This window comes from Leptonychotes weddellii, unplaced genomic scaffold, assembly GCF_054177405.1.
Source record: "Leptonychotes weddellii isolate Sample4059 unplaced genomic scaffold, ASM5417740v2 HiC_scaffold_7807, whole genome shotgun sequence".
NCBI lineage: Eukaryota > Metazoa > Chordata > Mammalia > Carnivora > Phocidae > Leptonychotes > Leptonychotes weddellii.
In genome coordinates this window covers 1,460-9,191 of record NW_028048359.1, presented here as the reverse complement: position 1 = coordinate 9,191, position 7,732 = coordinate 1,460, and the positions used below count along the sequence as shown (strand labels likewise).

The 7,732-nt window shown below is 51.6% G+C and overlaps 1 long non-coding RNA gene across 2 annotated transcripts; it reads right to left on the bottom strand.

Annotated features, from left to right (window-relative positions):
• Positions 1-5,539: 5,539 nt before the first annotated feature.
• On the bottom strand, positions 5,540-7,385 carry LOC115942676 (uncharacterized). 2 transcript variants are annotated; one of them, XR_014142646.1, is made up of 4 exons: positions 7,141-7,385; positions 6,780-6,929; positions 6,287-6,557; positions 5,540-6,046 (listed from the first exon to the last, which is right to left on the bottom strand). It is a non-coding gene; the product is annotated as an uncharacterized LOC115942676 (long non-coding RNA). The 2 variants fall into 2 exon arrangements; XR_014142645.1 differs by lacking the exon at positions 7,141-7,385 and having other exon boundaries at positions 6,780-7,092.
• Positions 7,386-7,732: the final 347 nt, after the last annotated feature.

The window sequence follows — 7,732 nt, the reverse complement described above, 5'->3', positions numbered from 1 at the left end:
CTTACCAGAGCACATACCCTCCCCAGTGTCCACCACCCAGTCACCCCATCCCTCCCACCCCACCCCCCACTCCAACAACACTCAGTTTGTTTCCTGTGATTAAGAATTCCTCATATCAGTGAGATCATATGATACATGTCTTTCTCAGACTGGTCTTCTTAAGAGTGGATTCTCACTCATTTTTGGTTGTCCAACATCCCACCTCATTCCTAGGAACACCGAGTCTCTTCCAGGGTATTCCCTGAGTGGCCTCTTTTAGGAGGGGATGACCACCACCCAGAGGCGGGGCCTCTCCAGCTTCAGCGCAGCTAGGGAGCATGCATATGATGTCCCAGCGCTTTGGATCTTGAGCAAGGGACACCAAGATATGGGACAGTTGGAATGCATGTTTTTCCCCAGGGATCCTTCTAAAGGTCGTGTGTGTGTGTGTTTTAAGAGTATTTATTTATTTATTTGACAGAGAGAGACATAGCGAGAGAGGGAACACAAGCAGGGGGATTGGGAGAGGGAGAAGCAGGCTCGCCCGATGCGGGGCTCGATCCCAGGACCCCGGGATCACGACCTGAGCCGAAGGCAGACGCTTAACCGACTGAGCCACCCAGGTGCCCCTGGTTTTGTGTGTTTTAGCATGACATCAACACCTACAGACATATCTCCGACTCCCCGTTCCCATCTCAATAAACAGCATCATGTGCGGCCAACAAACCTAGGAGTTGTTCTTGTGTCTTTCCCTTTACACTTAGATCCATTCATACTGGCAGCCCCACCTCCAAAGAATGTCTTGGGTCGGGCCCCTTCTTCCTTCCTACTGTAACAGCTCCCTCACCCCGTCATTGCTGGGACCCCTCCGGCAACCTCATAACTGGGCTTCCTCCTGAGGCCTCAACAATCCATCCTCCACACAGAAGTGAGAGTGATCCTTTCAACATGGAAAGCGGATTGCCTCAGCCTCCTGTTCGAATCCTTCCAGGAGCTCACCATCTCACTCAAAAGCCCCAGTGCTCCCCAAGCCTGCTGTACCAGCAGTGACCACCACCAGCCTCCGCTCCGCCACTGGGGTCGCTCTGTCCCCACATTTTGCATGGTGCCTCCCTCTCTTCATTCAGGCTTCTCAGATGGCTGCTTTGGAAGGACAGGTCTGTTCCCCCAACTAAAATAGAACCTTCCTGCTCTCCATATCCTGGGCCTCCCTTGTCTCTTCTTCATGAGCTCTCCCACTACTTGTTACGGTTACTGCTTATCTTCCCACCGAGAATGTCAGGCCCATGAAAGGAGGGACAGGGCCTTGCTCTCTGCTCCATCTGCAGACCTGGACTGATGCTTGGGGAATGAAAGAGTGGACGATTCCTGCTGTCTGGCCATCTGGAGCCATTTCTCCAGCCTGGGCTTTCAGCCTAGGATGGCTTTCTGAGCTCAGAGAACCTCCCAGTAAATGTCCTTCCTATTTGAGCTCACTAGAGTTCCCTTCTGTCACTCACTCCCATGAGCCCTAATTGATATACTTTTTAAAAACAAATACCCTCATTTCTTTCGGGTGCTCTTCATACTGTCTCATCCTTCATACTGTCTCATCAGGTCAACAGGAGTGGTGCCAGTGAGGGTCCACCATGACCTTGGCAGAGGTATGGGAAGATATGGGGTGGGGGAGGCAGAGAGTGGGAGTCCCACTGACTTTAATTCCTGTCCCCTCCAACATAGCCACTACCTCCCTAGGCCCAGCTGGCATCACCTCTCACCCGGACCCCCACGAGAACCTCCTACCCAACCTCATTTTGTAACTGGCCCACTCTGAATCATTTTCCACACCGCAGCCAGATGGACCTTCCTAAAATGTGATCCCAGCTTGCCATCCACCTCCTGTGGGCCTTCCCAGGCTTCGCAGAGCTCTCTGCACCGTAAAAGTTCTGTCTGGCCCACATGGCTTTCAGCCGCATCCCACAGAACATACAGCTAGGTCAGCTACTCTGAACTCCTAATTCTCAGACTCCTGTGCTCCCTCCAGCCTCTGCACCTTTGCACATTCTGTTCCCTCTGGCCCACCTTCTTTATCCTTAACCCAGATATTGGGTTAGTAGAGCAGATATTGTCAGTGCCCACTGAGTCCTGGGGCTTTGGTGGAGGGGTCCCTCCCTCAAGCACCAGCGTCTCTCTGTCTGCGGGTCCTCTCTGGCTACAGCCCAGCATTCGGCCAAGTGGGATGTGCCGGGCGGGGGGTGGGGGTGGGGGTGGGGGTGGGGCGGGGGGGCATTCACCTTTCAACCAAAGAGGGACAGAAGTTGGTGATGAACACCCAGCTTCTACAACCACTCAGTGGTGGGACATTTGTCATCTACATGGTCTCTCAAGAGTGTCCTCAGCGAGACTGAGCTCCAATTGTCCACGGTGGTCAGAGTCCCACTGATCTGTCCTTTATTGTCATTCTTCCCTGTGTCATTCCCTTTCTGCATTCACCCTTCAGATGACCTACTTGCATCCAAACCCGGTCACAGGGGCAGCTTGTGGGGGACCCCAGGCAAAGATAGATCCCCCAGTACACACAATTCAGCACTAGGTACCTCTCCTCCATGGCCCCCTGTGTAATTTGAACTAATATGCTTTATGATTGCTCTGTTCAATGTCCATCTTTCCAAAGGACCAAACGTACCGAGGCCAACATCCAGTCTGGCTTGCTCCTCACAGAAAGCACAGGCCACAGCGCTTGGCCTGGCACCTGGTAAATACTCAGTAACTACTGGATAACCGAAAACATGGATTACCTGGGCGCGGGACGAAATCTGGTCTTACCCACTTCCTCTCTGCATGACTTGGGGCGAGTGACAAGGGGACTCTGTTAGCTCCAGTTCCGTCTGCGGAGAATGAAGCTATAATGTTGGCCTCTCAGGCTGCTGGAGGACAAAGTGAAATCAGGTGTGAAAGAACTCAGTCTATAGTCATGCTCAGTAGCTGGCAACCTGTGTTAGTGTCCTAAAGTCTATGACAGACCTGCACAGGAGGGACACTGGGGGAGCAAACTGACTGCTCGGGGCTGGAGAGTCAGCAGAGACCAACAGAAGGGAGGGCACATTCTGGAGATACAAACACCTGTTCAGGCTGGTTTTTACCTGCTCCCTGCTCACGGGATGGGACATGACATTGGAGTGTCTTTGGACAAATGGACAGCCTTGATTGATATCAAGGACAATTTCATGTTGAGTGCCCGCCTCTAAATGGGATCCAAAGTTTCCACCCTAGTGACGGGGACAATGCAGGATGAAGCGTGGACACGAGGACCCAGGGGAAAATATGGGTGCCGGGAGCCACACCCCAGGCAGGAGAGGGGGAGCTTGCCCACTTCCCAATCCCACTCTTGAGTGCCCAGCAGCACCTCCTGAATATAGAACATGCCTCCATCGCAAATGTAATGACAGAAAAGCAGCACTTTGGCATTTGTCCAGGGGACATCCTTAAGCTTGACTGTTCGAGAAGTGACCAGAGGCCCGTGACATCTAATAATTTGCCAATTTGATTTGAGTTGCATTAGATTGGTGCAAGGAACAAAGCATCACGCAGCTTGTGACCACACTGAGTCAACAGCCTGGCATCCACCCTCAGTGTAGATTTGTAACGTTTTATTTATAGTTGTGTGTGAGGTAACTCTCATTAAGGGTCTACAGAGATCTTTAGTCCAGGAAGATCATTAGGTTTTTATTGCATTTGTACATTAATTTATATATCAGTATAACAGTACATATGTCATGGCATTCTGTTATATATTAATTATGTTTATATTATTATACATTATATTGTTAAAGCATTTTGCTATAGCAGGACAATGAAGATTTCTAAAGATCTTCAGACACAATCCTTATGACATCAAGGTTTTTACTCTATCATTTACAGTCAGCTAGCCTGACTTGAAACAGGGGAATCCTAGGTCCCGTGTGTAACTGGAAACATTTCTAGTTATCTCTCCTCTGCTTCTTAACTACTGAAGATCCTTTGCTGCAAAAATGTTCACCATTAAGGTTTTTTCTCTACCGTCTTTCTGATTGGATGGTGCCACTTAGTCAGGGAAGAGTGAACATCTGTTACTCTTGCCTAACTGGCAACCCTAGCCTCTTTTAATAAAAGAAACCATGACTTTTCTTTTAGGGACCCAAGTTTTCCTAGGCCTGATCAATGAGGGCCAAAAAGCGTCAGTGAGAGAGGCAATCTGAGACTAAAGCCAACGTGGAGGAAGTTTGAGCTGAGATATAAAGAAGGCCAAGTCCAGATAATATTGTTGAACCCTGGATCAAGCCAGGCCTGAAGCCTTCCTCTTTCCATTATCAGTTGCATGAGCCAACTATATCTCTTTTTGCTTAACTCAGTTTGGGTTGGGTTTCTGTGTTTTGCAAAAACAGAAAGAGTCCTAACCAGTACATAGAGCCATCTCTGCTCTGCCCTTAAAAGGGTTCCAAGAGGCTTTGGGAATTTAGGCAGATGACAATCAGGAGACCCAAAGGTGACTGGTTCTTATATCTATAGGTCTAATCAGCCCTACATGATGGTCTTCCACAGCCACCCCAAAGACATAGGGATAGTAGCAATTATTCATATCGAGGAGGCAGTTGGAACTTCTCCTATAACAACCCTTCAGTTCAGTACATAGGACTGTTTGTGATCTCTTCTTCCCTTCCAGGCTGCCCATAATCAAAAGGACACAGAATCAGACAGATTCTGGCCCTGCCACATACTAGTTGTATGACTTTGGGTCATTTGCTTAACCTGATTCTGAATTCCCTGTATGAACAATAACTTTTTTCACATCCTAGGTTTTCCATAAGGATTCACGTGCGTACATAAAGAGCCTTAAGTAATCTGTCCCCTCTAGCTGGCACTCAAAAAGAGGTAGCTGATTATGCTGCTCACCAGACATTTATTGATTCCTTTCCGGGTGCCAGGCTCTGGGCTAAGGGTTTTACAACATTATTTCATTTAATCTCCCCCCCCACCCCAACTACCCTGGGAGATGTGCTCCCCATGGGCCACTGTTTTCAGCCCTTTGCATATGAAGAAATCATCCAATCCTCCCAACAGCTGGAGCACGGAGATTAAGGAGTGTGGCCAAGGCTGGGTAACTCTTTCCAGGGCTGTGGGCTGTGCTGGGTGGCTGGGTGCCACTCCCCCTCTAAACAGGGCAGTCCCTGAGACGATGAGACATTAAGGACTCAGTTATAACTTCCCCTCCCAGAAAGACTGTGGTGTGGAGTCCCTGCCACATTCCTGATCCTGCCAAGGACCCTCTCTGGCTCCTGTAATGAGGACTTGAGCTCTGGAGGTCAGGGCAAACCCAGACAGTGCTTGTTCTCATTGAAGCTGGGGACCAATAAAACAATGACTGGAAAGTAATGATCTATAAGATGGTCTTGCTGTAATTTTTCCACAGAAATATACTGTGTAGCAAGCTACTAAGTAAATTCTTGGAAACCTGGAAACCCCCCAAAACTGGAAGAAGGAGCTTTCTCTTTTTTCTCTTTTTTTTACAATTTCATGAAAAGAGAGATAGAGAAAAAACACATTTCTTGGATTTAACTTTATTCACACAAACTTTCTTTATAAAAAAAAAAAGAAAAAGAAAACCTGGCACCAGTTAATCTAAGCATGAAACTGTCATTCCAGTAACTTTTTTTTATTTTAAAGATTTTATTTATTTATTTGACAGATAGAGACATAGCGTGAGAGGGAACACAAGCAGGGGCAGAGGGAGAGGGAGAAGCAGACTCCCTGCCGAGTGGGGCACCTGATGTGGGGCTCCAATCTCAGGACCCTGGGACCATGACCTGAGCCGAAGGCAGGCGCTTAACGACTGAGCCACCCAGGCGCCCCTCCAGTAACTCTTTGAAAAGTTGCCTATAATTGTGTGCCTTGGAAAATTAATTTATCTCCAGATGAGGAAACCTGAAACTGGTCTTCTGGATGAAAATTATTGCCCCCTTCTCCCCAGGAGGCAGATGGAATGAACAATGCGAAGGGGCAGAGTTGCAGGTGGGACGCTTAGCCAAACAAAAGGGCCTCTACGACTTGCCTAAAATAGAAAATAAGAGTTAGCAACAGCTCCCCGCACCCCCTCCCCCAACGCCCCCGCAGTCCCCTCTTTGGAGCCCGCAGTGGAGCGACCAAGACTACGCAGCTTGCTGCCCCCGAGCACCTCGGAGATACGCAAGAGCCCCTGAGGGCAGTTAAAGCAGAAGCTAATGCCCCCTGGCTCCCCTGATCTCGGATCTCCTTCCCACCCCCGGGGAGCAAATTCAACCACCAGACTCACCTCCACAGATGGTAAAGCTTTTGCTCTGTTCTGCTGAAGACATTCAAATCACGCTCCTGTTTTGGTTCTTTTTAAAGCTCTTTGGAGAACATACATATCACGGGAGCTTTATTGTGAGGAATCATTGGCGAGGTCATTGTGCTCCTAATTATGGGACAAGCCTTGGCTTTGAAGTGTGAAGGCCCACGGTTCAAATCCCAGCTTGGTCTGTGTGACCTTAACCTCTGGGAGCTACGTGTAAAATGGCGAGGGTAATTTCTGTCTTGCTGATCTGTTGTGAGGATCAGCAATAAGGGTGAGCAAGGGCCGGCCTGCACGTGCTTAGTGCTTAGGAACCTCCGCCCCCTCCTCCTGCTCAGGCCAAAGAAGGCAGGTGGCTCGCTCCACCTCACTAGCTCACCTGAGAAGCTGGCAGAGGGAGGGGAGAGGAAGGAGGGGATGGGGGGAGGAAAGAAAGGAAGCCTCCAGGCTGGTACTGAACTTCACCTAGTACCTGACTGATGTTCCTCAAGGAATCTGCATCCCAACTGCCGGGCGGACCCTGAAACTGACGCCCGCATCCGCCTGTGCGCGAGCAAATGGGTCACATGAAATCGACACGGCAAAGTCACACCCTCCACTGAAGCCGATTTCGAAGGTTTGACTGTCGCATTAAAAAAGGCGTTGTTTTCTTCTTTTCGCGCTCTTCCCCCCCTCTTCCGCCGCCCCCTGCCTCCTCCGCCGCTGGCCACCACCCCCACGCCCCTGCCAGCGCGCACACAAAAGAAGACCCCGAGACGGAGGTACCGGAACCTGCGGGGCTTGTTTACCACTTCGGGCGCCTCCGCGAGGCGCTGCCCGGCGCCGCCACCTACCGGCGGGAGACGGCACCGCAGCCGGGTGCGGGCCAACAACTGCGGGCCGATGACCCAACGCCGCAGGCATCTGAGGATAACCTTTCCCCTTTCTTTCCAAGACCAAATAAGGGGGCTCTTCCCTCTGCGTCCCGGGCCTGTGGCGGTTAGGCCAAGGGGCGTGGAAAGGAGGATCCGGGAACGAGGCTGACAGTCGGCAAAACAATCGACCACATTGTTCCCGCGGCGGCCGGCCTCCTCCCTCCTCCGGCGGGCACGGCCCGTGCCCAGGCGGGGCGCTCCCTGCGACCGCGGACGCGGGAAGCCGGGCAGGCGAGTGGGCAGGGCCGCCGTTCGGGGTACCCCCCCCGCCCCGAGCCCCATCGGCAGCACCGCCAAGCCTCCCCACCCCCCAGAAGTGGAGGGCAGGGTGCCCGCGGGCCCCTGCCCGCTTGCAGCGCGCCCGGCAGTCCCTCCGCGGCCCGCGGGCAGCAGAGCCGGGCGGGGGGCGCAGCCCGAGGGGAGCCAGGCCCGGCTGCCAGGCCTCGGAACCCTGGCATCACCCCCGAGGGAGGGAGTCCCTAGTGGCTGACAGTGTTTGGTAACCACAGAA